At 43.2% G+C, this 27,720-nt stretch overlaps 1 pseudogene; it reads right to left on the reverse strand.

Annotated features, from left to right (window-relative positions):
* Positions 1-1,433: 1,433 nt before the first annotated feature.
* LOC135556872 (E3 ubiquitin-protein ligase RNF170-like) lies at positions 1,434-26,903 on the reverse strand (annotated as a pseudogene).
* Between the last annotated feature and the right edge of the window lie 817 nt (positions 26,904-27,720).

Here is a 27,720-nt window from a genome sequence, read left to right on the forward strand (position 1 = left end):
CAGTTCCATCATTACTTTAAGACATGGTCAGTCAATGCTGAAAATGTCAACTTTGAACGTTTCTTGAAGTGCAGTCGCAAAAACTATCACGAGTTAAGATGAAACTGGCTCAGAGGACCGCCACAGGAAAGGAAGACCCAGAGTTATCTCTGCTGCAGAGGATAAGTTCCTTCCAGTTAACTGCACCTCAGATTGCAGCCCAAATAAATGCTTCACATAGTTCAATTAACAGACACATCTCAACATCAACTTTTCAGAGGAGACTGCGTGAATCAGTCCTTCATGGTCGAATTCCTGCAAAGAAGCCACTACTAAAGGACACCAAGAAGAAGAGACTTGCTTCGGCCAAGAAACACGAGCAATGGACATTCGACCGGTGAAAATCTGTCCTTTGGTCTCATGAGTCCAAATTTTAAGTTTGGTTCCAACTGCAGTGTCTTTTTGAGATGAGGAGTAGGTGAACGGATTATCTCGGCATGGGTGATTCCCACCGTGAAGCATGGATGAGGAGGTGTGATGGTGTGGGGATGCTTTGCTGGTGACACTGTTGGTGATTTATTTAGAATTCAAGGCAGAATTAACCAGCATGGCTACCACAGCATTCTGCATTGATACGCCATCCAATCTGGTTTGCGCTATCATTTGTTTTTCAACAGGACAATGACCCAAGACACCTCCAGGCTGTGTAAGGGCTATTTGACCAAGAAGGAGAGCGATGGAGTGCTGCATCAGATGACCTGGCCTTCACAATCACCTGACCTCAACCCAATTGAGATGGTTTGGGATGAGTTGGACCGTAGAGTGACGGAAAAGCTGCCAACAAGTGCTCAGCATATGTGGGAACTCTTAAGACTTTTGGAAAAGCATTCCAGTTGAAGCTGGTTGAGAGAATGCCAAGAGTGTGCAAAGCTCTCATGAAGGCTATGGGTGGCTGCTTTAAAGAATCTAAAATATATTTTGATTTGTTCCATATGTTATTTCATCGTTTTGATGTCTTCACTATTATTCTACAGTAGTGTAACATGTAGTGTGGGGCGGGGTAGTAATATGAATGTTTCTTACCATTTCAGAAGTGAAAAAGACATCCAAACCGAAGTTGGACTCCAGTGTGAGGGAGCTGTATTGTCTAGCTAACTCTCTCACTGTTGATGACTACACCAGGCAGCAGTGCTAGTCAACATGCGTAGTCCAGGAGATCACTTGAGCTGTCTTTAACGTTCCAATGTTCACGCAACTACTAACACAGAGTTTGATTGGTCCGCTGTCTATCACTGGAACTGTTCAATTATATTGGAAGATTAGTTATCGTGTAATTTACTGACAAATTGACAAATGGTTTATGAACTGTTCTTTCAAATGGAGAACTAAATAAATACATTTCAATAAATACAACATGTGGAGATGCAATAATTGACACTCAAGGACAAGGAACAAACCTTTAGAACAATAAATACAACATTTATAGAATTATAAGTGTTTTACAAGTATTCACAATGTTAAGGAATAATCAACGTGGGGGTGTTCTATGGAAAATAACAAGCTACTTGAAAGGTGTTCTGACCTTCCACGGAGTTGCATTCTATTCCAGAGAAAGAGCCCCGAGTTGATTATCCTTTTAATACCATGGCTATAATTGAACATTTACTTTAGACGCTAACAAGTTTACTAGATAGCTACACTACTTGCAGTGGTAACCACACCATCAGTCCTAGCTTGGCATTATGAACATCCAGTGGTGGAAAAAGTACTCAATTGTCATACTTGAGTAAAAGTAAAGATAGCTTAATAGAAAATAACTCAAGTAAAAGTGTTAAATCACCTTATGAAATACTACTTGAGTATACTTTAGTATCAAAAGTAAATGGAATTGCTCAAATATATTAAGTATCAAAAGTCAAAGTATAAACCATTTCAAATTCCTTATATTAAGGAAACCAGACGGCACAATTTTCTTGATTTTTGTTTTACATTGATGGATTGCAAGGGGCACACTCCAACTCTCGGACATAATTTACAAACAAAGCATTTGTGTTAAGTTATCCTGCCAGATCAGAGGCAGTTGGGATGACCTGGGATGTTCTCTTGATAAGTCTGTGAATTGGACATTTTTGGGTGTCAGGGAAAATGTATGGAGTAGAAAGTACATTATTTTCTTTAGCAATGTATTGAAGTAAAATATAAATAGTAAAGTACAGATACCCCAAAATATCAACTTAAGTACAAATATTTAAAGTACTACTTAAGTACTTAACACCACTTTGAAAATCGAATTCAACAATTTGACATTGGTATTCAATTATTTGTTTATTTTTTTAACCTTTATTTTACCAGGTAAGTTGACTGAGAAAACATTCTCATTTACAGCAACGACCTGGGAAATAGTTACAGGGGGGAGAAGGGGATGAATGAACCAATTGGAAGCTGGGGATGATTAGGTGGCCATGATGGTATGAGGGCCAGATTAGGAATTTAGCCAGGATACCTTGGTTAACAACACCCCTATTTTTACGATAAGTGCCATGAGATCTTTAGTGACCACAGAGAGTCAGGACACCCGTTTAATGTACCATCCGAAAGATGGCACCCTACACAGGGCAATGTCCCCAATCACTGCTCTGAGGCATTGGGATATTTCTTTAGACCAGAGGAAAGAGTGCCCCCTACTGGCCCTCCTTCACCACTTCCAGCAGCATCTGGTCTCCCATACAGGGACCGACCAGGTGACAGGACAACCCTACTTAGCTTCAGAGGCAAGCCAGCAGTGGGATGCAGGGTGGTATGCTGCTGGCAAAAGCAGTTGAAACATACTGTATAACATTTCATAATTTAGCAAGCAATCTTATCAAGACACTCTTAACATGTAAGAATGAACTATATCCATTGAATTCTACTGTAAGTTATATGGAATTATACAATGGGTGGGTCTAATCCTGGATGCTGATTGGTTAAAACCGCATTCCAGCTGGTGTCTATTTAAGCAATCAGGTACGAGGGGGTGTAGTATATGGGCATCATTACATCAAGTGTATTTGTGGTCTATGCCATGTAAGGAAAAACAAAACAAGCTCTGAAAACAAGGATAGCCGAATTCAGGAGTAATATCAGGACCCTTGACCAGAGAAACCCTGTGGCTGTGCATTTCGTGGAGGCTCGTCACAACATTAGCTCTTTGAGATACATTGGCATCGAACATGTTAAGACTCCTAGAAGGGGGGGATACTGATAATCTATTATTGAGAAGAGAATTGTACTGGATTCAACATTTGTGTACCATGTCTCCTAGAGGTCTGAACCAAGAGTTTGATAAATCAAAGTGAATATGTCACTTTGATTTGTCTTGCCTTCCAGGTTAACCACTTGGTCATTTTGTAAATATATATTATTTTCTGGAACTACTACATGTACTCATCTCATTGTTATTCAATTATTAGAGATACACATTGTTTTTGCACCCACCATGCGTCATGTCCACAATGGTCATGTGAGGTGAAATGTGTATATTTTGGGATGTGAGCACTCAGTTTATTTGACCTGACGAAGATTAGTTTCAGATCGAAACGTTGTCAATAAATCTGTGAATTGGGAGCTTTAACAGTGTGCGGGCCTTCTTGTTCTATACTCGTATTCTTTATTAGCCCAGCACCTATGTTTTTAAGGATGTGCGTATAACCACAAACTTTTCTATATGGCCAAACTATCATGGCTAAGGGCTGTTCTTATGCACGACGCATCGCGGAGTAGCTAGATACAGCCCTTAGCCGTGGTACCGTACACTGGCATCATACCACAAACACCTGAGGTACCATATTGCTATTATAAACTGGTTACCAAAGTAATTAGAGCATTTTCAAATAAATGTTTTGTCATACCCGTGGTATATGGTCTGATATAACACGGCTTTCAGCCAATCAGCGTTCAGGGCTTGAACCTCCCAGTTTATGATTCACAAATGACCATAGGCTGAATCTATACCTATTTACTCCATCTGACTGTGCATCTGACTGGATAATCAGTTCAGCCAGGCCATTTATTTACTAGATCTACATTGTAAAAAGCATCTAGACATTATCTCCCATTTCTTTTAGACTAGCATTTGGTTTTCAACAGCGGAGATTTGTAATAACCTTGCTGTCTGTCTCTCCAACATTTAAACATTGTTTCAATATTAACATTCAATCTCCAGCTGTCCTATGGTAATGAACGTCTCGAGAAAGATAGGCTTGCAGATTTTCTCAGCCAGTCGAAATCATGAATCTGCATAATTTCTTTGGAAATATACAAAGAAAAGAAAAACACGAAATGTAGCTCGTTTGCTTTCATTTCAGCTTCAGTTTGAAATGATTGTGTTAGCTGTGTATTTGGCTATCTATTCCGAACAGTGGCCTGGCGAGAGGGCAAATGTTCTATGCCAGGCGAAATCGCACATTATTAGTTCATTGTTATGGATGAATCCACATTCAAGGTCTGTAGAAAACAGCTTAAACAAATGCAAATGCAGTTACTTTGGCTGCACTTTTTTGGTGTGAATGTAAGTTGGCCATAGTTGGCTAGCTAGCAAGCAAGGGATAAGAACGTTGCCAGCCAGTATGGCAATGGAACATTGAGAACAGACTTCGTCTCGGGCCTAACAACACCCGTGCCAATATAGCTTCCAAACACTGCCAATATATCCTCCAAATATCCTCCAATGCTTCTCTGGCATTATCACTTAATTATAAACTGGGTGGTTCAAGTCCTGAATGCTGATTGGCTGACAGCCATAGTATACCAGACCGTATACCACAGATATGATAAAACATTATTTTACCTGTTCTAATTACATTGGTAACCAGTTGGTAACATGGCATCGTGCCTAAGAACAGCCCTTAGCCGTAGTATATTGGCCATATACCACACCCATCATGCCTTATTGCCTAAACCATGGAATTGTTGAATAGTCTTTTCTGATTGGCTTGAAGGGCATTCTAGAGTGTGCATTATTTCCCTACAGCGCACAGTATATTTTCACTGTTGAGTTCAATGGCTATAGTGAATTTGTACATGTTTTGTTTGAGCTGCTGTGATGGAAATGTTTGTTTGTGCTTATCAGATAATCAATTTCTGCGTTCTGTTTGTGCTTTTCTGATAACCAATTTCGGTGTTCATGCAAGTGACTGATTGAATGCCTGGGAGAAATCCTGTAGTATTTGAAATTTGGAAGTACGCCCAGACCCCCAGTTTCAAGGTCTCAGCTTGGAGAGAAGAAGCCTCATGAGGTATTGGTCTGCCACATGCATGAACCAGTATTGGTCAGTCACATGAAGGATAGCAATCCGTCACATGAATGATAGCAAATAAATAATGAACAGGCTAAATCATGCAAGTATTACTTTCTGTGTAAGTATATAAGAGAACTAACGGGACTGCCACATTAGAGACCCTGATCAACATGTGTACTATGGTGCATTGAGTTGGTTGGAACCTCTCCAGCAAGCTGACAATAAACAATGATTCATTTTAGATTTACTTTGAGTGTCCCTGTGTAAGAATTTCCACAACATTGCTTTTGAAAGCAAAAGTCTAATTGGAAACAGTATTGGTAATGTTGAATTCAAAATTCATAATAGCAAGTTAGGACTGATGGTTTGGTTAGCTAAACTAGCAAGTCTGTTTGTTCGGTTACCACAGAAACTACTGTAGCTATCTAGTTAAGTTGCTAGCTAGCTACTTCAGTGTATGTTAAGCACATTTCTCCCAGCAAAGAACACGTCTTAATATATAGCCATGGTATAAAAGGGATAATCAACTTGCGTTCTCCAGAAAATAATGCAACTCCAAGGAAGGTCAGTTCCACTCCGCTAGTGGTGTGTCGTGGAACACACCTTCCACGTGTTCATTATTTTCCAAAGAAAGTATATCCCCCTCCTTGATTATCCCTTACATAATGCACGTTCTAGAATGCCAATCAGAAGCAAGTTACCACACAACGCCTTGGTAAAATATCAAGTATTTACAGTTTAATTTTACCGTAGGGTGCAACACAATAGGTCTACATTTAATCGGCACCCTCTTGAACAGACCCCGGGTCTCACTGAACCACTGAAGGCCTGTGATAACGATAACTGTCTCCAAAATAAAGGCTACAGGTACTGTATATACTGTAGGAGTAGAAAAACTACACCAAAAAACAAAATAAAATGCTACATCGTAATCCATCAAACATGCCCACTCTCAAATGAGTTGAGTAGGACTCAGTGGAGGCTGGTTGTAATGGCTAGAATGGAATTATGTTAGATACCATTCCATTCCAGCCATTATAATGAGCCTGTCCTCCTATAGCTCCTCCCACCAGCCTCCACTGGTAGGCCTACACCGCATGGTGAAACTAGTTGTGAAGGTTCCACCATGTAGCTTTCACCATCTCACCAGATCACTGGTCATGAAGGCAAGGTGTGAGACAGTTGAGACACGTACGTTAGCATACATTCATCAACGCATAAACTGGGTCCCTGGTTAGACTGCCTGCTGTTCGCCTGTAATTAGCTGTAAACCTAAATGTTGTCTATGCTAGTGCTACAGTGAGTTCAACACCTGCTAACACCAGGATGAAAACCAGCAGACGGACGTTGCTGACATTTTGCCAGGTTTCAATCAAAAAATAGTTTCTTCACCTTGAGATCTCCTGTTGAAACAAAGGTTAAATCACTGCAGGTTGTCATCTCTGCTGCTACAGTGAGTTACTGAGCAGACCTACTCCCTGTGTGGCTGTGTGTGCTGAGGAGTTCCCCCTCTCTGGCGCCATTTGCTGGTTGATGTTGATAACACAGGTGAGCAGCATGAAGACCACCACCAGGTCATCCAGGACCCCCAGGAGGCCAGACAGGGAGGATGAAGTGACCAGGGGGGCAGAGGAGAGGGACACCATGGCCCCAAGACAGCAGAGCACCCCCCCCCCCCACCCCATAGCTGCTGCGAGCTAGCAGGAACAGGGGCATGTCACACAAGTAGTCTGTCACCCAAGGGACAGAAGACAAGACAGGGGCACAGGTGTGAGTAGAGGGTGTCACGGTCACCTCACCTGGCTTCAGGTGGGATAGAGATCTGGCTCGTGTTCACTAGAGTAGAGCATGATGTAGCAACGGGTTTTGTAACGTTTTCTTATTTTAGATCAATCCAGATGAAGTAAAGGAAATGACGAGAGGTGGCCACTTTAGGGTATTGAGATGTACCCAACAGTATCAACCACAGGAGTGAGAGAGAATTGTATTCTACTTTAGTGTGATATCCTTCCATTGTCCTTGTACAATACAGTCTCTATGCGGTGGTTGCGTAAGCAGTATTCCAGTTACAAAACCATTATCAGAGGGATGGGAAAGGAACTTCCCTTTATTAACATGTAAATACTGCCATCTTTTCTGCAGCCACATTCAAGGTCAAAATTAAATCACAGAACCTTATATGTTCTACAAACGCGAGAGACATCAAGCTATCTACAGTGTAACAAAGGCTATGAAGCTCTAGTCTAGCGTGCAAAAAATACCTGCAGAAAGACCCTTGAGAATGTGTTGTATGGTCCTCTTGATGCTATGGGAGCGCTATTTCATTTTTGGATAAAAAGACGTGCCCGTTTTAAGCGCAATATTTTGTCACAAAAAGATGCTCGACTATGCATATAATTGATAGCTTTGGAAAGAAAACACTCTGACGTTTCCAGAACTGCAAAGATATTCTCTGTGGGTGCCCTAGAACGGGAGCTACAGGCAAAACCAAGATGAAACGGCATCCAGGAAACCAGCAGGATTTTTGAGGCTCCGTTTTCCATTGTCTCCTTAAATGGCTGTGAATGCGAGAGGAATGAGCCTGCCCTTTCTGTCGTTTCCCCAAGGTGTCTGCAGCATTGTGACGTATTTGTAGGCATATCATTGGAAGATTGACCATAAGAGACTACATATTCCAGGTGTCCGCCCGGTGTCCTCCGTCGAAATTGGTGCGTCTTTTTCAGCTGCTGGTATTTTTCCATGCGATTCTGAGGGGAAAGCAGGCTTCCACGAACTGCATATCAATGAAGAGATATGTGAAAAAACACCTTGAGGATTGATTCTAAACAACGTTTGCCATGTTTCGGTCGATATTATGGAGTTCATTCGGAAAAAGTATGACGTTTTGGAGACTGAGTTTTCGGTTCGTTTCAGTAGCCAAATGTGATGTACAAAACGGAGCGATTTCTCCTACACAAAGATTCTTTCAGGAAAAACTGAACATTTGCTATGTAACTGTCATGTCTTGTTATGTCTGTTCCTGTCCTTTCTCTTCATTCTCTCTCTCTGCTGGTCTTTTTATGTTACCTTCTCTGTCTCTCATCCCTCAGCTGTTCTACATTTCCCCTAACTAGCTCATTCTCTCTTTCCCCACCTGTTCTCTCTTTCCCCTCTGATTAGGTCTCTATTTCTTTCTCTGTTCCTGCTACTTTCAGTGTCTGATTCTTGTTTGTGTTTTTTGATGCCAGAAGCAAGCTGTCGTCTCGTTTGCTTCCACCTTGTCCTGTCCTGTCGGAGTCTGCATGGCAGGTGCAACCTGCATTATACTACGTTCTTTTGTTCCATTGACTACGTTGGAAGAGGATTTATGCCATTCCTGTTTTTTATTAAAGAACTCTGTTTTCTGTTAAAACCGCGTTTGGGTCTTCACTCAAGTTCATAACAGAAGAATCAGACCAAGAATGGACCCAGCGGCTCCGGACCCTTTTCACTCCGCCGTCGAGATCCAGGGAGCGATGCTAGGCAGACACGAGGAGGAATTGTCTGCTGCTCAACATGCCGTTGAGACCCTGGCCGTCCAAGTCTCCGACCTCACAAGACGGGTTCACCAACTCCACCTCGATCCACCGCCCACTTCCAGGGTTTCCGAGTCTCCGGAGCCCAGGATCAACAACCCGCCGTGTTACTCTGGGGAGCCCACTGAGTGCCGCTCATTCCTCACTCAGTGTGATGTGGTGTTCTCTCTCCAGCCCAACACTTACTCCAGGAGCGCAGCCCGCATCGCCTACGTCATTTCTCTCCTTACCGGACGGGCGCGTGAGTGGGGCACGGCAGTCTGGGAGGCGAGGGCTGAGTGTATTAACCAGTATCAGGACTTTAAGGAGGAGATGATACGGGTTTTTGACCGTTCTGTTTTTGGCGAGGAGGCTTCCAGGGCCCTGTCTTCCCTATGTCAGGGGAATAGATCCATAACGGATTATTCTATTGAGTTTCGCACTCTCGCTGCCTCTAGTGACTGGAACGAGCCGGCTTTGCTCGCTCGTTTTCTGGAGGGTCTCCACGTCGAGGTTAAGGATGAGATCCTCTCCCGGGAGGTTCCTTCCAGTCTGGACTCCTTAATAGCTCTCGCTATTCGCATAGAGCGACGGTTTGATCTTCGTCGCCGAGCTCGTGGAAAGGAGCTCACTTTCTCCGTTGCTCCCCTCTCCACATCACTGCCACCTGCCGCATCACTGCCACCCTCCCCCGCCGGCTCGGATGCTGAGCCTATGCAGCTGGGGGGTATTCGCATCTCGGCCAAGGAGAGGGAACGGAGAATCACCAATCGCCTCTGTCTCTACTGCGGCTCCGCTGGTCATTTTGTCACCTCATGTCCAGTAAAAGGCCAGAGCTCATCAGTAAGAGGAGGGCTACTGGTGAGCGCAACTACTCAGGCCTCTCCTTCTGGATCACGCACTACCTTTCCGGTCCATCTCCGCTGGCCCGGTTCATCTGCTTCCTGCAGTGCCTTGATAGACTCTGGGGCGGAGGGCTGTTTTATGGACGAGACCTGGGCTCGGGAACATGACATTCCTCTCAGACAGTTAGGGAGCCCAGGGCCTTGTTCGCTTTAGATGGTAGTTCTCTCCCCAAGATTCAGCGTGAGACGCTGCCTTTAACCCTCACTGTCTCTGGTAATCATAGCGAAACCATTTCTTTTTTAATTTTTCGTTCACCTTTTACACCTGTTGTTTTGGGTCATCCCTGGCTAGTGCGCCATAACCCTTCTATTAATTGGTCTAGTAATACTATCCTATCCTGGAATGTTTCTTGTCATGTGACCTGTTTAATGTCTGCTATCCCTCCTGTTTCCTCTGTCTCTTCTTCACAGGAGGAGCCTGGCGATTTGACAGGGGTGCCGGAGGAGTATCACGATCTGCGCACGGTGTTCAGTCGTTCCAAGGCCACTTCTCTCCCTCCACACCGGTCGTATGACTGTAGTATTGATCTCCTTCCGGGAACTACTCCCCCGGGGTAGATTATACTCTCTGTCGGCTCCCGAACGTAAGGCTCTCGAGGATTATTTGTCGGTTTCGCTCGACGCCGGTACCATAGTCTCCTCCTCCTCCCCCGCCGGCGCGGGGTTCTTTTTTTGTTCAGAAGAAGGACGGGTCCCTGCGCCCATGCGTGGATTATCGAGGGCTGAATGACATAACAGTTAAGAATCGTTATCCGCTTCCTCTTATGTCTTCAGCCTTCGAGATCCTGCAGGGAGCCAGGTTTTTCACCAAATTGGACCTTCGTAACGCCTACCATCTCGTGCGCATCAGGGAGGGGGACGAGTGGAAGACGGCGTTTAACACTCCGTTAGGGCACTTTGAATACCGGGTTCTTCCTTTCGGCCTCGTTAACGCTCCAGCTGTCTTTCAGGCACTAGTTAACGACGTCCTGAGAGACATGCTGAACATTTTTGTTTTCGTTTACATGGATGATATCCTGATTTTTTCACCGTCTCTCTCGATTCATGTTCAGCACGTGCGACGCGTCCTCCAGCGCCTTTTGGAGAACTGTCTTTATGTGAAGGCTGAGAAGTGCACTTTTCATGCCGCCTCTGTCCCTTTCTCGGTTCCGTTATTTCCGCTGAGGGCATTAAGATGGATCCCGCTAAGGTCCAGGCTGTCATTGATTGGCCCGTTCCTAAGTCACGCGTCGAGCTGCAGCGCTTTCTGGGCTTCGCTAATTTCTACCGTCGTTTCATCCGTAATTTCGGTCAGGTGGCAGCTCCTCTCACAGCCCTTACTTCTGTTAAGACGTGCTTTAAGTGGTCCGTTTCCGCCCAGGGAGCTTTTGATCTTCTTAAGAATCGTTTTACATCCGCACCTATTCTTGTTACACCTGACATCTCTAGACAGTTTGTTGTTGAGGTTGACGCGTCAGAGGTGGGCGTGGGAGCCATTCTTTCTCAGCGCTCTCTCTCTGACGGCAAGGTCCATCCTTGCGCGTTTTCTCTCATCGCTTATCGCCGTCAGAACGTAACTATGATGTTGGTAATCGCGAACTGCTCGCCATCCGCTTAGCCCTAGGCGAATGGCGACAGTGGTTGGAGGGGGCGACCGTTCCTTTTGTCGTTTGGACTGACCATAGGAACCTTGAGTACATCCGTTCAGCCAAACGACTTAATGCGCGTCAGGCTCGTTGGGCTCTGTTTTTCGCTCGTTTCGAGTTTGTTATTTCTTATCGTCCGGGCTCAAAAAACACCAAACCTGATGCTTTATCTCGTCTCTTCAGTTCTTCTGAGGTCTCCACCGACCCCGATGGGATTCTCCCTGAGGGGCGTGTTGTCGGGTTGACTGTCTGGGGAATTGAGAGGCAGGTAAAGCAAGCACTCGCTCACACTCCGTCGCCGCGAGCTTGTCCTAGGAACCTTCTGTTCGTTCCCGTTCCTACTCGTCCGGCCGTTCTTCAGTGGGCCCACTCTGCCAAGTTAGCCGGCCACCCCGGCCTTCGGGGTACGCTCGCTTCCATTCGCCAGCGTTTCTGGTGGCCCACTCGGGAACGTGACGCGTCGATTTGTCGCCGCTTGTTCGGTCTGCGCGCAGACTAAATCTGGGAACTCTCCTCCTGCCGGCCGTCTCAGACCGCTTCCCATTCCCTCTCGACCGTGGTCTCACATCGCTTTAGATTTTATCACCGGACTGCCTTCATCAGCGGGGAAGACAGTTATTCTTACGGTTGTCGATAGATTCTCTAAGGCGGCTCATTTCATTCCTCTCGATAAGCTCCCTTCTGCTAAGGAGACGGCTCAGATCATTATCGAGAATGTTTTCCGAATTCATGGCCTTCCGTCTGACGTCGTTTCCGACAGAGGCCCGCAGTTCACGTCTCAATTTTGGAGGGAGTTTTGCCGTTTGATTGGGGCTTCCGTCAGTCTCTCGTCCGGCTTTCATCCCCAGTCTAACGGTCAAGCCGAACGGGCCAATCAGACTGTTGGTCGCATTTTACGCAGTCTTTCTTTTCGTAACCCTGCGTCTTGGTCAGAACAGCTCCCCTGGGCAGAGTACGCCCACAACTCGCTTCCCTCGTCTGCTACCGGTCTATCCCCTTTTCAGTGTAGCCTCGGGTACCAGCCTCCGCTGTTCTCATCTCAGCTCGCCGAGTCCTGCGTCCCTCCGCTCAGGCTTTTGTCCAGCGTTGCGAGCGCACCTGGAAGGGGGTCAGGTCGGCACTTTGCCGTAATAGGGCGCAGACTGTGAGGGCCGCTAATAAGCGTAGGACCAAGAGTCCTAGATATTGTTGCGGTCAGAGAGTATGGCTCTCCACTCAGAACCTTCCCCTTAAGACAGCTTCTCGCAAGTTGGCCCCGCGGTTCATTGGTCCGTTCCGTATTTCCCAGGTCATTAATCCTGTCGCAGTGCGACTTCTTCTCCCGCTATCTTCGTCGCGTTCACCCGGTCTTCCATGTCTCCTGTGTTAAGCCCGTTCTTCGCGCCCCCGCTCGTCCCTCCCCCCATCCTTGTCGAGGGCGCACCCATCTACAGGGTTCGTAAGATTTTGGACATGCGCCCTCGGGGCCGTGGTCATCAGTACCTAGTGGATTGGGAGGGGTACGGTCCTGAGGAGAGGAGTTGGGTTCCCTCTCGGGACGTGCTGGACCGTTCGCTGATCGATGATTTCCTCCGTTGCCGCCAGGTTTCCTCCTCGAGTGCGCCAGGAGGCGCTCGGTGAGTGGGGGGGGGGTACTGTCATGTCTTGTTATGTCTGTTCCTGTCCTTTCTCTTCATTCTCTCTCTCTGCTGGTCTTTTTATGTTACCTTCTCTGTCTCTCATCCCTCAGCTGTTCTACATTTCCCCTAACTAGCTCATTCTCTCTTTCCCCACCTGTTCTCTCTTTCCCCTCTGATTAGGTCTCTATTTCTTTCTCTGTTCCTGCTACTTTCAGTGTCTGATTCTTGTTTGTGTTTTTTGATGCCAGAAGCAAGCTGTCGTCTCGTTTGCTTCCACCTTGTCCTGTCCTGTCGGAGTCTGCATGGCAGGTGCAACCTGCATTATACTACGTTCTTTTGTTCCATTGACTACGTTGGAAGAGGATTTATGCCATTCCTGTTTTTTATTAAAGAACTCTGTTTTCTGTTAAAACCGCGTTTGGGTCTTCACTCAAGTTCATAACAGTAACTGAGAGTCTCCTCATTGAAAACATCCGAAGCTCTTCAAAGGTAAATGATTTTATTTATTTGGTTATCTGGTTTTTGTGAAAATGTTGCGTGCTAAATGCTACTCAAAATGCTAAGCTAGCTTAGCATACTCTTACACAAATTAGTGATTTGCTATGGTTCAAAAGCATATTTTGAAAATCTGAGATGACAGTGTTGTTAAGAAAAGGCTAAGCTTGAGAGCAGGCGCATTATTTTCATTTTATTTGCGATTTTCAGAAATCGTTAACGTTGCATTATGCTAATGAGCCTGAGACTTTATTCACGATCCCGGATCCGGGAAGGGGAGTATCAAGAGGTTGGTTAAGATTATCTGAAGGTTTTGTGTTACTAGGTTGTAGTGTGGTAGTAGCATGTTTTAATAAACGTTGTGTGTGGTACTCATAGAGATAGAACAATGTAATATATGGTCTATGGTGGTACTGACCCTTCGAGGGGTTCCTGAGTAACGTTTGTTGTAGTCTGTAAATTCTCCCAGAACCTCCCTCCTTTCTGTCTGACCCAAATAGATGACACAGGACACTGACCAGAGAGAGAGAGAGAAAATCCATTCAAATTACATTCAATCAATTCTGAACCATTATTTATCACTTTTATTCAACATAATTTTGCTATTTTTCTTGTCGGATAACAAGTGTAATATCATGGTAATAATGGATGTTTCTACAGTTGGGTGTATCTTTCTTACCCTTTGTCTACACAGAGGGCAGCTGATGGCATCCAGCCAGGACCCAAGTCTCCAGTACGAGATCAGACAGGGAGCTGCAGACAGAGAAACAAGGTAACATAAATACAGTGCCTTGCGAAAGTATTCGGCCCCCTTGAACTTTGCGACCTTTTGCCACATTTCAGGCTTCAAACATAAAGATATAAAACTGTATTTTTTTGTGAAGAATCAACAACAAGTGGGACACAATCATGAAGTGGAACGACATTTATTGGATATTTCAAACTTTTTTAACAAATCAACAACTGAAAAATTGGGCGTGCAAAATTATTCAGCCCCCTTAAGTTAATACTTTGTAGCGCCACCTTTTGCTGCAATTACAGCTGTAAGTCGCTTGGGGTATGTCTCTATCAGTTTGTGTCATGAACACTGCTTGTGCTCATAGAAATAGGGGATCCCCAATGCTGGAAAGGGGGCCCTGATTCAAAACGTTTGGGAACCCCTGCACTTTTTAATAGAACCGCAGGGGTTCCAGGAATATTTCCAGCGTCATTGCAAACTGTTTTAGAGACAGACCGACAGGGCCTGGTAGTGCTCTAGTTCTCCCTGTCAGAATAAGGAACAGAGGATTTGGAAAGCATCAACTCCTGCAGAAACGGCTCTAGGGTTATTTTGAGTAACTTAATTTATGTTCCCTTAACTCTGCCTTCTCGTGAGTTTATGCAAACTGTCATCTACCATTCTGATAGATTGGAGACTATCAGAAAATGTGGTTGAAACGTTAATAATTTGGTTGTTATTTCATTGGTTACCTTGAGGCAGATGCCCCCAGATGCCCCCCCACTTTCTTCACTGATTTCTCTAAACTATTGTCTATTGTGCTTTAGAACAATGATAAAATAATTGTGTTGGTTTTAATATTAATGTTGACAAAGACACTGACTCCAATGCCATTGAATTTCTTCATCTTTTGAGCTTTATGGACTTTATCCAACATGTTACTGGGAATACCCATAACAGTGGCCATTCTCTGGACCTGTTATTACCAAGGGGCTTTCTATTGACATATCGTCTATAGTTGATGTTGCTTTATCTGATCTACACGGTGTATTTTGTACTACCTTGTTGCCCATAACACAGGGTAATACTGAACGCATTATTTAGAAACGCCATCTTACCTTTGAAGAGGCTACAGATTTTATTAAGTGTATGAACAATACTCGATCACCTACTCTGCCTTCCTCTTGTGATGATTTAGTTGATCACTTTCATAGCAAATTAAGTGCAACCATTGATACCATAGCTCCAGTAAGGTTGAAAAAGGCCACATCCAAACAGAGAGCCCCTTGGATGAGTGAGGAAACTAATCAATTCAAGAGAAATTACAGAAAGGCAGAGTGGAAGTGGAGAAGGTCAGTGGCAACTCCATTATGATATTCTGAGAGCAACTTGGCACATTCATAGCAATTAGAAATGCCAGATGTGGGCCTCCCGAGTGTGTAGCGGTCTAAGGCACTGCATCGCAGTGCTAGAGGTGTCACTACAGACCCAGGTTCGATCACGGGCTGTATCACAACCGGCCGTGATCGGGAGTCCCATAGGGCGGTGCACAATTGGCACAGCTGAGGGGTGCCGAAACTGTGGACATACTATATTGAAACCAGATCTTAAAACACACCGGTTTAGCTTTGCTTTTCCTTAGCGTGATTTTTAGTCATTCAGTCTTTATTGTTTTTCTTTTGTTTTTTATCCTCTTACATTTGTTGTGTAATAAATATATATATTTTTTTTTTCCTGGGAAGCACATTGCGTTGCATTCCATGTCTGAACTGTGCTGGATAAATAAAGCTTGATTGGATTTGATTTGATGTAAATGTTAATATGCTAGCTTCTGGGCCCTGAAGACCTCTTTCTATCCGTACAAGTCTCTCTTGACCCATAGATAAATCCGATCAAATTCTGGTTTCGGGGGATGGTGTGTGGTTCTGTCTTACCACAGTAGAGATGGCCCCAGGTGGTCTGTACAGGGAAGCTGGCAGTTTGCAGACACACAGGGCAGAGCCAGTCTCTGTGGCCCGCAGATGGACAGATCTGAGAGGTGTCCTTGAGAAAGAGGAGTACATTGGTACAGTTAGAGATAAATATAACACAGGTTTCTGTTTCTCCTCTGCACTTAATTGATCACAAAAGAGTGATTGGACACTGTGGCCCTCATGAACATGAGATACACCCCCCTGGAATAGCAAGACAATAACAGAAACAAACACCTGAGAAGAGATAAAGCCAAGGTCTTATAAATCACAGTGGACCTCATCATAAGGAATTATCAGCTCTTAAATGATCAAGGTCTAAGTTAGCTTGCCAGCTGGATGGAGCTCTACGATCTCCTCCTTCACTCCAGACTGCCTCTGTTCTCAGCATTATTAATAACATTAATGGTTATTAGTAAGAGTTATCAGTTAATTTAGAGATTTTTTGGTCCATTAATATTAGTATTTGAAAAAGTAAAAATAAAAATGAAGAAACTTTGATGAAAATGTACGTTTCCGTTAGTTTATCATACTAACGTCATCAAAATGTCATGAATTGTAACCACTTTAAAATGGACATGCACTAGTGTACAAAAAATTATCAACATCTTGTAGTGTCTATTGTACCTTTTGATTGACACTGCTGTGTGATTGTATTGGTTGTCACATTAGTGCTTAGAACCCTTCATGTGAAGGTGGTAAATGACCTTTTAATGGCACCAGACCGAGGCTCTGCATCTATCCTCGTGCTCCTAGACCTTAGTGCTGCTTTTGATACCATCGATCACCACAACTACAAAAAGCACTGAAACTGGAAACACTTATCTCCCACTAGCTTTAAGCACCAACTGTCAGAGCAGCTCACAGATTACTGCACCTGTACATAGCCCACCTATATTTTAGCCCAAACAACTACCTCTTTCCCTACTGTATTTAATTTATTTATTTTGCTCCTTCGCACCCCATTATTTTTATTTCTACTTTGCACATTCTTCCATTGCAAATCTACCATTCCAGTGTTTTACTTGCTATATTGTATTTACTTTGCCACCATGGCCTTTTTTTGCCTTTACCTCCCTTATCTCACCTCATTTGCTCACATCGTATATAGACTTGTTTATACTGTATTATTGACTGTATGTTTGTTTTGCTCCATGTGTAACTGTGTCGTTGTATGTGTCGAACTGCTTTGCTTTATCTTGGCCAGGTCGCAATTGTAAATGAGAACGTGTTCTCAACTTGCCTACCTGGTTAAATAAAGGTGAAATAAATAAATAAATAAATAAAACATTCTTTTGGAGAGATTGGAAACCCAAATTGGTCTACACGGACAAGTTCTGGCCTGGTTTAGATCTTATCTGTCGGAAAGATATCAGTTTGTCTCTGTGAATGGTTTGTCCTCTGACAAATCAACTGTAAATTTCAGTGTTCCTCAAGGTTCCGTTTTAGGACCACTATTGTTTTCACTATATATTTTACCTCTTGGCGATGTCATTCGAAAACATAATGTTAACTTTCACTGCTATGTGGATGACACACAGCTGTACATTTCCATGAAACATGGTGAAGCCCCAAAATTGCCCTCGCTAGAAGCATGTGTTTCAGACATAAGGGATGAGTGGATGGCTGCAAACTTTCTACTTTTAAACTCGGACAAAACAGAGATGCTTGTTCTAGGTCCCAAGAAACAAAGAGATCTTCTGTTGAATCTGACAATTAATCTTAATGGTTGTACAGTCGTCTCAAATAAAACTGTGAAGGACCTCGGCATTACTCTGGACCCTGATCTCTCTTTTGAAGAACATATCAAGACAATTTCAGGGACCGCTTTTTTCCATCTACGTAACATTGCAAAAATCTGAAACTTTCTGTCCAAAAATGATGCAGAAAAATTCATCCATGCTTTTGTCACTTCGAGGTTAGACTACTGCAATGCTCTACTTTCCGGCTACCCGGATAAAGCACTAAATAAACTTCAGTTAGTGCTAAATACGGCTGCTAGAATCCTGACTAGAACCAAAAAATTAGATCATATTACTCCAGTGTTAGCCTCCCTACACTGGCTTCCTGTCAAAGCAAGGGCTGATTTCAAGGTTTTACTGCTAACCTACAAAGCATTAAATGGGCTTGCTCCTACCTATCTCTCTGATTTGGTCCTGCCGTACATACCTACACGTACGCTACGGTCACAAGGTGCAGGCCTCCTAATTGTCCCTAGAATTTCTAAGCAAACAGCTGGAGGCAGGGCTTTCTCCTATCGAGCTCCATTTTCATGGAACGGTCTGCCTTCCCATGTCAGAGACTCAAACTCGGTCTCAACCTTTTAAGTCCTTACTGAAGACTCATCTCTTCAGTGGGTCATATGATTGAGTGTAGTCTGGCCCAGGAGTGGGAAGGTGAACGGAAAGGCTCTGGAGCAACGAACCACCCTTGCTGTCTCTGCCTGGCCGGTTCCCCTCTTTCCACTGGGATTCTCTGCCTCTAACCCTATTACAGGGGCTGAGTCACTGGCTTACTGGGGCTCCCTCATACCGTCCCTGGAGGGGGTGCGTCACCTGAGTGGGTTGATTCACTGATGTGGTCATCCTGTCTGGGTTGCCCCCCCCCTGGGTTGTGCCGTGGCGGAGATCTTTGTGGGCTATACTCAGCCTTGTCTCAGGATGGTAAGTTGGTGGTTGAAGATATCCCTCTAGTGGTGTGGGGGCTGTGCTTTGGCAAAGTGGGTGGGGTTATATCCTTCCTGTTTGGCCCTGTCCGGGGGTGTCCTCAGATGGGGCCACAGTGTCTCCTGACCCCTCCTGTCTCAGCCTCCAGTATTTATGCTGCAGTAGTTTATGTGTCGGGGGCTAGGGTCAGTTTGTTATATCTGGAGTACTTCTCCTGTCCTATACGGTGTCCTGTGTGAATTTAAGCATGCTCTCTCTAATTCTCTCTTTCTCTCTCACTGAGGACCTGAGCCCTAGGACCATGCCTCAGGACTACATGACATGATGACTCCTTGCTGTCCCCAGTCCACCTGGCCGTGCTGCTGCTCCAGTTTCAACTGTTCTGCCTTATTATTATTCGACCATGCTGGTCATTTATGAACATTTGAACATCTTGGCCATGTTCTGTTATAATCTCCACCCGGCACAGCCAGAAGAGGACTGGCCACCCCACATAGCCTGGTTCCTCTCTAGGTTTCTTCCTAGGTTTTGGCCTTTCTAGGGAGTTTTTCCTAGCCACCGTGCTTCTACACCTGCATTGCTTGCTGTTTGGGGTTTTAGGCTGGGTTTCTGTACAGCACTTTGAGATATCAGCTGATGTACGAAGGGCTATATAAATCAATTTGATTTGATTCATGGCATTTGCATAAAACATCTTAAGTGTTATCCTGAAAGGGACACTTAAAAAATCTCCAGCACCACCCCAACATCAACATACAGTTGAAGTTCGAAGTTTACATACACCTTAGCCAAATACATTTAAACTCAGTTTTCACAATTCCTGACATTTAATCCTAGTAAACATTCCCTGTCTTAGGTCAGTTAGGATCCCCACTTTTTATAAGAATGTGAAATGTCAGAATAATAGTAGAGAAAATTATTTAATTCAGCTTTTATTTCTTTCATCACATTCCCAGTGGGTCAGAAGTTTACATACAATCGACTAGTATTTGGTAGCATTGACTATAATTGTTTAGTCTTGGGTCAGACGGTTTGGGTAGCCTTCCACAAGCATCCCACAATAAGTTGGGTGAATTTTGGCCCATGCCTCCTGACAGAGCTGGTGTAACTGAGTCAGGTTTATTGCCTCCTTGCTCGCACACGCTTTTTCAGTTCTGCCCACAAATGTTCTATAGAATTAAGGTCGGGGCTTTGTCATGGCCACTCCAATACCTTGACTTTGTTGTCCTTAAGCCATTTTGCCACAACTTTGGAAGTATGCTTGGGGTCATTGTCCACTTGGAAGACCCATTTGCGACCAAGCTTTAACTTCCTGACTGATGTCTTGAGATGTTGCTTCAATATATCCACATAAATTTCCTTTCTCATGATTTTGTGAAGTGCACCTGTCCCTCCTGCAGCAAAGCACCCCCACAACATGATGCGGCCACCCCGTGCTTCACGGTTGGGATGGTGTTCTACGGCTTGCAAGCCTCCCCCTTTTTCCTCCAAACATAATGATGGTCATTATGGCCAAACAGTTCTATTTTGGTTTCATCAGACCAGAGGACATTTCTCCGAAAAGTACGATCTTTGTCCCCATGTGCAGTTGCAAACCATAGTCTGTCTTTTTATGGCGGTTTTGGAGCCAGTGCCTTCTTCCTTACTGTGCGGCCTTCAGGTTATGTCGATATAGGACTCGTTTTACTGTGGATATAGATACTTTTGCACCTGTTTCCTCCAGCATCTTCACAAGGTCCTTTGCTGTTGTTCTGGGATCGTTTTGCACTTTTCGCACTCAAGCACATTCATCTCTAGGAGACAGAACGCGTCTCCTTCCTGAGCGGTATGACGGCTGCGTGGTCCCATGGTATTTATACTTGCGTACTATTGTTTGTACAGATGAACGTGTTACCTTCAGGTGTTTTGAAATTGCTCCCAAGGAAGAACCAGACTTGTGGAGGTGTACAATTTTTTTCTGAGGTCTTGGCTAAATGTATTTTGATTTTCCCATGATGTCAAGCAAAGAAGCACAGATTTTGAAGGTAGGCCGTGAAATACATCCACAGGTACACCTCCAAATGACTCAAATTATGTCAATTAGCTTATCAGAATCTTCTAAAGCCATGACATCATTTTCTGTAATTGTACAAGCTGTTTAAAAACACAGTCAACTTAGTGTATGTAAACTTCTGACTGACTGGAATTGTAATACAGTGAATTATAAGTTTATAAATCTGTCTGTAAACAATTGCTGGAAAAATTACTTGTGTCATGCACAAAGTAGATGCACAACAATAAATTTGTGGAGAGATTGAAAATCGAGTTTTAATGACTCCAAGGGGGGGGGGGGGGTATTGTCTACTAGTTAGTTGGTGATGTCATTGGAAACATTTATCTTCCTCTCTTTTGACTACAAAACATAGAAACATGTTATTTTCATGTACAGTGTGTTGGTGCTGAAGATGTTGAATATGAAGTTGAACTTCTTTGACATTTCCCTTTAAGGGTTTACCTTAAAGTATAATTTCCCCTTCTCAAAGGATGTTGCATCGAACCTCTCAAACATTTCCTTAGCTAAGTGCATCATTTAAGGGTTTTATGGTGGTTTGAAGGCATGTATGACCATGTAATTAGAAATTAGAATACTCGAATAAACATTAACATCCTTCTAATGGTCCAAATGTCAGCCATGTTGGTCAGGGAGTTGATCTACCACAGTGCTGTGATAAGATATTGTGTAAAACAATGAATGTGAAGAATTGATCTGCACTGTACAGTATGTGTGTTAGCTAGCTCGCCAGGCAGTTTTAGAGGAATGATTCCATAAATGTTTTTAATTAACTGACAATTTGTCAACATTACATTCCAACAATGCAGTCAATCCACAGCCATACATGCACTGGCTCAAATCATGTCATGATAGGACTAGTTGTAAATTGTAAATGCAACAAGTACTGATATTGTATCATACAATAGCACTCACAGCTATATATGAAATCAAAAATCTGAGACATTTATGGTCTGTTTACATATATTTACTTATACTTATTTATACCTATTTTCCACCATAAGTTGCAAATAAATTCATTCAAAATCCTACAAAGACCCCTTCCCTTTTTCCATTTTTTTTTTTACGTTACAGCCTTATTCTAAAATGGATTCAATAATTCTACACACAATACCCTATACGAAAAAACAGGTTAAGACATTTTTTCAAATGTATTACAAATAAAAAAACAAAATACCTTATTTACATTACTATTCAGACCTTTTGCTATGAGACTCAAAATTGAGCTCAGGTGCATCCTGTTTCCATTGATCATCCTTGAGATGTTTCTACAACTTGATTGGAGTCCACCTGGGGTAAATTAAACTGATTGGACATTATTTGGAAAGGCGCACACCTGTCTATATAAGGTCCTACAGTTGACCGTGCATGTCAGAGCAAAAACAAAGCCATCGAGATACATATCTGGGGATGGATACCAAAAATCTGGGGATGGGTACCACCCAGACTCTTCTTAGAGCTGGCAGCCCAGCCAAACTGAGAAATCAGGAGAGAAGGGCCTTGATCAGGGAGGTGACCAAGAACCCGATGGTCACTCTGACAGAGCTCCTCTGTGGAGATGGGAGAACCTTCCAAAAGGACAACCATCTCTGCAGTGCAAGATTCTCAGGTCTGATGAAACCAAGACTGAACTCTTTGGCCTGAATGCCAAGCGTCACGTCTGGAGGAAACCTGGCACTATCCCTACAGTGAAGCATGGTGGTGGTAGCAGCATGCTGTGGGGATGTTTTTCAGCGGCAGGGACTGGGAGACTTGTCAGGTTTGATGGAAAGATGAATGGAGCAAATACAGAGAGATCCTTGATGAAAACCTGGTTCATCTTCCAACAGGACAACGAGCCTAAGCACAGCCCAGACAACGCAGGAGTGGCTTCGGGACAAGTCTCTGAATGTCCTTGAGTTGCACAGCCAGAGCCCGGCTTGATCCCGTTCGAACATCTCTGGAGAGACCTGAAAATAGCTTTGCAGCGACACTCCCCATCCAACCTGACAGAGCGTTAGAGGATCTGCAGAGAAGAATGGGAGAAACTCCCCAAATACACGTGCCAAGCTTGTAGCGTCATGCCCAAGAAGACTTGAGGCTTGCGAAAGGTGCTTCAACAAGGTACAGAGTAAAAGGTCTGAATACTTAAAAAAAATTAATTTGGAATCATAACTGGGATCTTATGGCTAACTACCCAGTGCAAGTTTAGTTTGTTTTGTATAAAAGCCAGTAACTAGATACTACTGTAGATGCCCCATTATGTTCCCCTATACCAAGTACCCAAACTAGTTAACCGTGAAAATCCTAAAATATCAGACCGTTACAGTCTATGTACCAGGCACCCACATTTTCTGACACCCACACATGAATCACCCAACCACACATCCACTAGCAGTCTCTGCAGTGTGTGAGTGGGTGGTGTGTAGAGGAGAGGGTATAGATCCTCTGTTTATGCACAGAGAAAAGAAGACTTACCTGGGATGAGAGCTGTGGGAGGGTTGCATGGTCTGATTCATCTGGCAGCTGTCTGATCGAGAGCTAGAAGTGTCGGTATGGTAGCTGTAGACAGACAGAGAGCCTGAGAGTGTGTCTGTAGAGTGTGTGTTTCCCGGACAGGCTTGAGAAGGAAATGCTTCCTGACAGCATCACTGTACACAATAAAACTGACTGGTATTGTTAATCATTAACTAGGCCTTTCGATCTGGGAGCTGAGGACTGCCTGCCTGCCTGCCTGCCTGGAAGTGACCTAGAGAGACCATTGAGTGACAATGTACTAGTATGACATAACATAGAAGCAGATTCTCTCATATGTGATAGATGCGATTGGTAAATTTGATTATAAAATGAAATCAATAAGGGCTCAAAACAAAAAAACTGTGACCACTCCCATCTCCGCATTCTATTTTGATCATGTGACCACCCACGCAAGGTCAAAGCTATTCTCTTTGACCCCACCTTTTTAGTTCAACTTGGTCAATGATTTATTATATGTTTACTCAGCCCTGGCCCACATATTTTTGAATTTTATTTTTTTTTAACCATAAAACACCAGCTCTGAGGTAATGAAATAGAGTTGTGAAATAGCTTATTGTTGTCTATCCATATGTATTAGACTACTGTTAAATGGCTACACAGTTGAAATGAAACCCTCTCTAAATTCACTAAGATTGGCATCATAATAGTCTTCATACATAAGTCTGGACTGGTAGATACAGATTAGCAATGCCCAAGGTCAAGACTACAACTGAATTCCCACAGTCTGCCATGATAATGAGTAACAACATTTACACAAATGTTTACCTTACAGTTTTTGGCCAAAAGAAGAAGGTCAAAATGCCTCAGAATGTCTAATTACAACAAGAGTTGATCGATGTCACAGGGGCCACAAACAGTGATTTTGATGCTGGAGATGGCTAAAGTCCCATGTCACACAAACACACACACTGATTACAAGCGGTTTGTCCCAGATTCCTTACTAACCCATCGTGACTGGCCAGTAAGTCCAGGTTAAATATATGACATTACTAAATACACTACCGTTCAAATGCTTGGGGTCACTTAGAAATGTCCTTGTTTTTGAATGAAAAGCCAGCTGCCTGGAGTCGCCTCTTCACTGTTGACGGTGAGACTGGTGTTTTGATGGTACTATTTAATGAAGCTGCAAGTTGACGACTTGTAAGGCATCTATTTCTCAAACTAGACACTCGAAAGTACTTGTCCTCTTGCTCAGTTGTGCACCGGGGCCTCACACTCCTCTTTCTATTCTGGTTAGGGCCAGTTTGCCCTGTTCTGTCAAGGGAGTAGTACACAGTGTTGTACGAGATCTTCAGTTTCTTGGCAGTTTTCACATGGAATAGCCTTCATCTCTCAGAACAAGAATAGACTGACGAGTTTCACAAGAAGGTTATTTATTTCTGGTCATTTTGAGCCTGTATTCGAACCCACAAATGCTGATGCTCCTGATACTCAATTCGTCTGAAGAAGGTCAGTTTTATTGCTTCTTTAATCAGAACTACAGTTTTCAGCTGTGCTAACATAATTGCAAAATGGTTTTCTAATGATCAATTAGCCTTTTAAAATGATAACCTTGGATTAGCTAACACATCGTGCCATTGGAACACAGGAGTGATGGTTGCTGATAATGGGCCTCTGTACACCTACAGTATGTAGACATTTCATTAAAAATCAGCCGTTTCCAACTACAACAGTCATTTACAAAATTAACAATGTCTACACCGTATTTCTGATCAATTTCATGTTATTTTACTGGACAAAAAATTCGCTTTTCTTTCAAAAACAAGGACATATCTATGTTACCCCAAACTTTGGAACGGTAGTGTATATAGAGTACCAGTCAAAAGTTTGGACACACCTACTCATTCCATGTTTTTTCATTATTTTTACTATTTTCTACATTGTAGAATAATAGTGAAGACATCAAAACTATGAAATAACATATATGGAATCATGTACTAATATAAAAAGTGTTGAAACAAATGAAAATATATTATAGAATTTATTTTATCTTCAAAATAGCAACCCTTTGCCTTGATAACAGCTTTGCACAATCTTGATATTCTCTCAACCAGTTTCATCTGTAATTATTTTCGAACAGTCTTGAAGGAGTTCCCACATATGTTGAGCACTTGTTGGCTGCTTTTCCTTCAATCTACGGTCCAACTCATCCCAAACCATCTCAATTGGGTTGAGGTTGGGTGATTGTGTAGGCCAGGTCATCTGATGCAGCACTCCATCATTCTCCTTCTTGGTCAAATAGCCCTTACCCAGCCTGGAGGTGTCTTGGGTCATTGTCCTGTTGAAAAACAAATGATAGTCCCACTAAGCGCAAACCAGATGGGATGGCGTATTGATGCAGAATGCTGTGGTAGCCATGCTTGTTAACTGTGCCTTGAATTCTAAATAAATCACCAACAGTGTCACCAACAAAGCACCCCCACACCATCACACCTCCTCCTTCATGCTTCACGGTGGGAACCACACATGTGGAGATCTTCTGTTCACGTACTCTTTGGCTCACAAAGGCATGGCGGTTGGAACCAAAAATCTCAAATTTGGATTCATCAGACCAAAGGACAGATTTCCATTGGTCCAATGTCCATTGCTCGTGTTTCTTGGCCCAAGCAAGTCTCTTCTTCTTATTGGTGTCCTTTGTAGTGGTTTCTTTGTAGCAATTTAACCATGAAGGCCTGATTCATGCAGTCTCTGAGCGGTTGATGTTGAGATGTGTCTGTTAATTGAACGATGTGAAGCATTTATTTGGGCTACAATGTTTGAGGCTGGTAACTTTAATGAATGTATACTTTGAACAGGGGAATCTCTGGGTTTTCCTTTCCTGTGGCGGTCCTCATTAGAGCCATTTTCATCATAGCGCTTGATGGTTTTTGCTATTGCACTTGAAGAAACTTTTAAAGTTCCTGAAATGTTCCGCATTGACTGACCGTGTCTTAAAGTAATGATGGACTGTTGTTTCTCTTTGCTTATTTGAACTGTTCTTAACAAAATATGGACTTGGTCTTTTACCAAATAGGGCTATCTTCTTTATACCACCCCTACCTTGTCACACTGATTGGCTCAAATGCATTAAGAAGGAAAGAAATTCCACAAATGAACTTTTAACAATGCACACCTGTTAATTGCAATGCTTTCCAGGTGATTACCTCATGAAGCTGGTTGAGAAAATGCCAAAAATGTGCAAAGCTGTCATCAAGGCAAAGGGTTACTTTGAAGAATCTCAAATATAAAATATATTGAGTTGTTTAACACTTTTTTTGGTTACTACATGATTCCATATGTGTTATCTCATAGTTTTGATGTCATCACTATTATTCTACAATGTAGAAGATAGTAAAAATAAAGAAAACCCCTTGAATGAGTAGGTGTGTACAAACTTTTGACTGGTACGGTATATATTTATTTTTTTACAATACAAAGCATACACATACAAATAACAACATAAAGACGCTCACAAACATTCACCTCACCCCTGCCCAGACCCACCTGCTCACACCCACATCTCCAGCGCCCGCATCACACTTCGCCACAGGGCCTCAAACTGCATCATTTGATTTCTCTCTGTTGCCCAAATACTTTCAACACTTAGACAATAAACAATTTGACCATTCCATTGTGTTATCGATTGAGGATGGTTTGATTTCCAGTTTTTAACTATACGTTTTTTCAAGATGAGTATCTCACTGCACCCTCTTATGCCATGTCTTGAAATATTCAGACAGACGGATTAAAAGCAGCCAACTTTCTATCTCCGCCCATAACTTTTGGACTTTATAGCATTCCCAGAATGCATGGTTTATTGAGTCATTTATTTATTATATTATTTTGTCTCTTGTGTAATAAATTCTATGCATAAATGTATATTGGATTAAGCGCACATCTTTTCTCTAACTGTTAGTTATGTTCCAACATTCCCTCCATCTTGTGCCAATATCAGTCATTTATCTATTTATGTAATGATAATATTTTCCCAGACTAAGATTAAGCCTACTCCTGGACTAAGATTAAGCCTACTCCTGGACTAAGCATGCTTAATAGAACATCTCAAATGAAAGTGCTTTTTAGTCCAGGATTTAACTTAATCTGGGTCTGCGAACAGTGCCTAATCCGGGCCTGGGTTTGGTAAAGGAGAATGGGCATTTTGTTCTCATGAGACCAGGCACCTGAGTTTCCCTAATTATATTTGTGTCAAACTAAATTGTAATAAAAAGTTAATTCCTCACATGACTCTTTTTACCATGGTTGAGGTCGAGGAGAAATCTTGAAATAGGGAGAGAAACAATCTCAGATAATTGAGGTTAACAAACATTTGATTTTGCTATGTGACAGACTCCATCGTATCCCCACAGCCCTGTCAGTCAGTTCGT

The sequence above is a fragment of the Oncorhynchus masou genome, chromosome 15 (genome assembly GCF_036934945.1).
Source record: "Oncorhynchus masou masou isolate Uvic2021 chromosome 15, UVic_Omas_1.1, whole genome shotgun sequence".
Classification (NCBI taxonomy): domain Eukaryota; kingdom Metazoa; phylum Chordata; class Actinopteri; order Salmoniformes; family Salmonidae; genus Oncorhynchus; species Oncorhynchus masou.